The following is a 6,875-nucleotide window of genomic DNA, read 5'->3' on the forward strand; positions in this document are numbered from 1 at the left end:
CCCCCCTGAAATGTGTGTCCATTATTAGCAGTCTCTTTTGTTCATGATATTAGGAACAATTTCACAGGTTGTGTGTACACAGCCTGCGATGGGAGAAAGATTACCATCCTCTGCACCTCCCGATATTAGGAACCATATCACACAATGGGTGTACACTTTTTCGGAGATTTGGGGTAATGTCTTCCTATTTTTCCCTGAATATTCGGAGACATATCACAGGGTGGCTGTACACCCAAACTCTCTTGGCAGGAACATCATACTTTACCTACTGGAAATTAGGAGCAATATCACAGACTGGGTGTGAAGCCACTGTCATACTGGAAGTAATATCATGCTCTCCCCCCAAGTTATGAGGAACAATATCACGGGGGGTGTGTACCTTCTCCAGTAGTGGGAGTAGTATCATCATCTCTTCCTTTAGATGACAGGAACAATATCACAGGGTGGGTGTACACCCCGTGTGTTTTTGGAAGCAATGTCATTCTCTCTTCTTCTAGGTTTTCGGATTCATATCACAGGTAAGGTGTACACCCCTTGTTGTATTGGAGGGAGTCTCATCCTCTTTCAACCTGCATCTTTAGAACAATATCCCATGGGGGCTGCCCATCCCTTCAATACTGGTACTAATACCATCTTCTCCTTTCCTGGATATAAGAAACAATATCACAGGAGGGATGTACACCACTTGCAATAATGGTAGTAATATCACCTCTCCCTTGTGGTTATTAAGGACAAAATCCCAGGGTGACTTAACGGTTCCTACTTTATTGGGAATAATATCCACTCACCTCCTGGATATCAGGAACCATATCACTGAAGAAGTGTCCACCCACTTCGATATTGTCACCCATGTCATCTTCTTCCCGCCTGGATATTAGGAACGATACCCCGGGTTTGGGGGCGCTGTACACCCACTGCAATATCTAAAGTAAAATCAGCCTCTTTCCCACTGGATATTAGGAACTCTATCACAGGTGTGTGCACCTTCTGGGATATTGGGAGTACTATGAGCCTCCACCCCGCTGCATATTAGGAACAATATACGGGGGGCAGGGTGGTTACAGCCCCTGTGATAATGAGAGCAATAGTCTTCCCTTTCCCCTGTACATTAGGGTCTACATCACAGGGGTCTGTACACCTTCTGCGATATTGGGATTAATGTTGTCCTCTCCCCTACTGAATGTCAAAAACAGTATCATAGAAGGGTGTACACCCCCTGCAATATGGCCAGTAATATCATTGTCTCTACCTTTGGATACTAGGAACAATATCACAGAGGGTGTGTACACTCCCCTGTGATATTGGGCATAATGTTATCCTCTCTTCCCCTGGATATTAGGACTGATATCCCTGGTGGTGGGAGGTGGAGTACATTAAGAACATTATCACTGGGTGGGTGTACACCCTGCGATATTGGGTGTAGTATCCTCCTCGCTTCCCTAGGATATTAAGGATAATATCACAGTAGGGGTGTACCTCCGCAGCCCCTGTGTTATTGGGAGCAATAGCATCTTCTCCCCTTCTCGATATAAGGAACAATATCCCAAGGTGGGTGTACATCCCCTGCGATATTGGGCGTAATGTCTTCATCTTCCAACGTGGATATTGGGTGTAGTGTCACAGGGGGGTGTAAGCCTTCTTCGATATTGGGAGTAATATCATCCTCTCCCCTCAGGATTGTAGGCAAAATATTGAAGTGGTTTTACAACTCGTGTGATATGGGCAGTAATATCATCCTCTCCCTACCTAGATGTTAGGAACTATATCACAGGCAGCTGTACACTTCTTTTTTTTCTTTTTTTTTTTTTTTTTTTTGAGACAGAGTCTCGCTCTGCCGCCCAGGCTGGAGTGCAGTGGCCGGATCTCAGCTCACTGCAAGCTCTGCCTCCCGGGTTTACGCCATTCTCCTGCCTCAGCCTCCCAAGTAGCTGGGACTACAGGCGCCCGCCACCTCGCCCAGCTAGTTTTTTGTATTTTTTAGTAGAGACGCGGTTTCACTATGTTAGCCAGGATGGTCTCGATCTCCTGACCTCGTGATCCGCCCGTCTCGGCCTCCCAAAGTGCTGGGATTACAGGCTTGAGCCACCGCTCCTGGCCTCGGCTGTACACTTCTTGTGATATTGGGAGTCCTATCCTCTCCCATCATGGCTATTCAGAACAATATTACAAAGGAGGTGTACACCCCCTGCCATATTGAGAGTAATATTATGCTCTCCCCTTCGGGATACTAAGAACAATACCGCAGGAGGTGTGTACAACCCCTGTGACATTGAGAGTAATATCATCCTCTCCCCCTGAATATAAGAAACAATATCACAGGAGGATGTACACCTCCTGTGTACTCCTGTGTATTGGGAGTCATATCATTTTCTCTTTCTCTGGATATTCGGAACAATATCACAGTGGGTGTGTACATCCCCCACGATATTGCCACTAGTATTGTAATCTCCCTTCCAGGATATAAGGTATACACCCCCTTGTGTTATTGGGGGTAATATCTTCCTCTCCCCTGCTGGCTATTAGGAACAATGTCACAGAAGGGGTGTACACCCCCTGCTCTATTGGGAGTGATATAGTCCTCTCCGTCCCTGGATATTAAGAACAATATCACTAGGGAGTGTACACCTCTTGCAATATTGAAACTAATATCATCCTCTCGCCTCCTGGATATTAGGAACCATATCACAGGGGTGGTGTACACCCCCTGCGAAATCGGAAGAAATGTCATCCTTTCCACCTTTGGATGTTAGGGACAATATCACGGGGGAGGTCTATGCCCCCTGCGATATTTGGAGTCCTATCATCCTCTCCCACCCAGGATATAAGGAACGAGGTGACCGAAGGGTTGTACACCCACTGCGATAGTTTCAATAATGTCATCCTCTACCCCCTGGCTATTAGGAATAATATCATAGAGGGGTGTACACTTTCTTCGATATTGGGAGTAATATCCTCTCCCCGCCGGATATCAGAAACAAGTCTCTTAATTATTAATATTAATAAATATAAGAAAAATTAAGAGTAATCATCGATGTTAATAATCACAATAAAGATAGTAAAAATTAATACTGGTTAAAAATGTTAACAATTAGTATTAATAATTAATAGTAATATCACTGTTAATAATAAAATAATGATATCAGCAATAATGTTACTTAAATCAATACTAAGTGATGCTGGTAATAAAATAATAATTAATATTAAGAACTAATAATATTGTTAAATGTGATTAATGTTAATAATTAATTTTAAGTATGCATAATCATATATTTAAAATAATTATCCATAATTAACAAATGGATTCCTATTAATTAATAGTATCATTGATAATTATTAAAATCGATCATTGATGTTTAATAATTAATTATATTATTACTCCTAATACCGCAGGGGGTATACACCTACCTGTGATGCTGTTCCTAATATCCAGGGACGGAGAGCATGATTTTTAGTTTTAATATCGCAGTAGGTGTACACTCACCACGTGACACTGATCCTAATATAAACGGGGGTAGAGTATGACATTACTCCAAACATAGCAATGAATGGACAGCCACCCCGTGATACTGCTCCTAATATTCATGGAAAGTGTGTATTATATTACTCCCAATATCACAGGGAGGGTACAGCTCTTCTGCGATATTGTTCCTAGTATCCGGAGGGGGAGAGGATGATAATAATTCGCAGGCTGTGTTCACCCGCCCAGTGATATTGTAATTAATATCCTGGGAGGGAGAGGATGATATTACTCCCCGTCGAGCAGGAGGTGTACACCCAGCCTGGGATATTGTTCCAAATATCCATGGAGGGGAGCGGTTGATATTATTCCAAATATGGCAGGGAATGTACATCCACCCTGTGACATTCTTCTCAATATCTCAAGGCTGAGAGGCTGATATTACTCCCAGTATCGCAGACACTGTACACCCCTGTGTGATAGTCTTCTTGATATCCCGAAGGGGAGAAGACGGTATTAATCCCCATATTGCAGGAGGTGAACACCCACTTTGTGATATCTTTCCGAATTTGCAGGGGTAGAGAGGATAATATTCCCAATATTGCAGAAGATGTACACGCCCCCTCCCCCGTGATATTATCCTGAATATTCCAAGGCACAGAAGACGATGTTACTCCCAATATCGCAGAAAGTGTACACCCCCCAGGGATGTTGTTCCCATGATCCAAGAGGGGAGAGGATGATACGACTTTCAATATCGCAGGGGTGTGCACGCCCCCAGTGATACTGTTCCTAATTTCCACCTGGGAGAGGATGATATTACTCCCAATATCGTAAGGGTCATAAACACTCCTTTGATATTGTTCCTAATATTCAGGCGGGGAGAGGATGATATTCCTCCCTATATTGCAGAGGGTGTACACCCGTCTTTGATACTGTTCATAATGTCTAGAGGGGGAGATGATATTACTCTCAGAATCGTAAACACGCTGTGTGTCCACCGTGGATCCTAATATCCAGGGAGGGAAATTACTCCCCAAGACGTGGGGGGGGGTCCATCCCGCCTGTCACATTGTTTCCTATACCCAGGGAGGAGAGGATGATATCGCTACCAATATCGAAGAAGTGTGCACGCCCCCTGTGATATGGTTCCTAATATCTTCATTGGGAGAGGATGATATTACTCTCAGTATCACAGGGGTTGTCCATCCCGCCTGAGATATTGTTCCTACTATCCAGAATAAGAGAGAATGATATTACTTCCAATAGTGCACGGCGTATCCCCCGCCATGTGATATTGTTCTCAAGAGCTAAAGGAAGAGAAAAGAATATTATTCTTTGTACTGCAGGGGGTGTACAACCAACTGCGATATCGTGAGGCACCCCTTGTGAAAACAAGAAAGACTGGAATTTGATGAGACTCCAGTACCACCTGGGCAGCTGTGCCTTCCCCCACAGTCTCTCCAGCTCCCTTTTCTGTCCCGTGGGTGTAGGAGAACAGCTCTCCGCAGCAGGGTCCCACCCAGGGCTTCAGAGGACTTGATGGATTCACTCTTTCCTTCTGTTAGCAACACCAGGCATGGCTCTCTGCTGCGGATGCTAACAAAACATTTTCTCTGTTTAATTTCTGAAAGGAATTTCTCTGGGATTTCCTGAACCATCAGGAGGGTCCCCGCATAAGAGATCATTTAAGCCACGGGGAGATCAACTTACATGAATTTTCAAAAGAAACAACCAATCAGTTGCTTACGTTTTCTGTTGTACTGTTACTCAGATCTGTTGATGAAGGTCTACTATCAGTTTTTAAGGTAATTTACAGGGAAGAAAATCATTAATTAGGTTAACTCATTCAGCTATGAAAGGATATAGTTTATTTTTCAAATGTAATTAACTATTAATCATCTTTTAGTATATCTGAGTTACAGTATCCTCCATCAGAAAAAAAAGTGACTGGATTACACATAAGTTTATATTCTCTATCACAGATCAATCAATATTAATCTTAACTAAAACAATTTAACTTGTTTCTTAAAAACACATTTGCTTTTGTATGTAACAGCTGCTAAGTATTGAAAATCAAAGAGGAAATTATAAAACAGGATTAACCAAATATTAGGAAATTTTTACAGATGTTTGCTGCATCGATGGGGTAGGATATTTGCATCATCAATAAACTAATTCTTTTATTATTTCAAAGTAAATAATTTAGGTTAGAATATTTGTTATTGACATTTTAATCTTTTTTTCAAATTATACATTTGACAGTTATTTTTAAAATGTTTAAATGTTCAAAGAAAAATTACTAGAAATAGAAAAACTAATGTGAAAAGTAACAGCCCTCAAGAATTCCATCTCCCAGAAATAACTACTGTTAATAATTAGGTAGTGTTGCTACCACATTTTTGCTATGAGTCTACCAAAGTGAGTTTGTAGGAAGGTACGTTGTGTTTTATAGCTAGCATTTTTCATTAACAGTGTGTTTTTGGCATCTTTGTTCTGCCTTATTCTTTTTGTCAGCTGCTTGATATTCCATTTAATCAATATGTTATTATTTACGTAAGCAGTCCTTCATTGATGGATGAGTTGTAATGTTCCTAATGTAGAAAATTCCTAATTATTATGCTGAAATGAACATCTTTGTTCATTTGGGCACTTACGTAAATACTCTTAAAAAGTAAAGTTCTAAGACAAAAGATATCAATAAGGTTTTTAAAATTCTTTTCTTTTATTTATTTATTTATTTTTTATGAGACAGGGTCTTGCTCTGTCGCCCAGGCTACAGTGCAGTGGTGCAGTCATGGCTTATGATAGCCTCGACCTCCTGGGCTCAAGCCATCCTCTTGCCTCAGCCTCCCGAGTAGCTGGGACCACAGGCGCGAGCCATCATATCCAGCCAAGATTGTTTTTATTTTCATTCTTTTTTTATGTTTACTAGATGTTTATCATTCTTTCATTAATTGCCTATTAATGTATTTTCTCCATTTATTTCAGTTTCATTTTTCCCACTGGTTCATTAGCCTTATTTGTGTATATATTGCTTTGTTATTTGTTCATAGGTTTTGATTTTTTTTTCTCTGGCTTCACATTTGGAGTCATTCTGAAAAGAATCTTCGCTTTTCAAAATTAAAAATATAGGTATACATTTTCTCTGGTACTTCTATTTTTTCTTTTTCTTTTTTTTCTTTTTTTTTTTTTTTTTTTTTTTTGAGACAAAGTCTCACTCTGTCACCCAGGCTGGAGTGCAGTAGCACAATCTCAGCTCACTGCAACCTCTGCCTCCTGGGTTCGAGCAGTTCTCTGCCTCAGCCTCCCGAGTAGCTGGGATTACAGGTGCCTGCCACCACGCCCGGCTAGTTTTTTTGTATTTTTAATAGAGGCGGGGTATCATCATGTTGGTCAGACTGGTCTTGAACTCCTG

This window comes from Macaca fascicularis, chromosome 10 (assembly GCF_037993035.2).
Source record: "Macaca fascicularis isolate 582-1 chromosome 10, T2T-MFA8v1.1".
Lineage (NCBI taxonomy): Eukaryota > Metazoa > Chordata > Mammalia > Primates > Cercopithecidae > Macaca > Macaca fascicularis.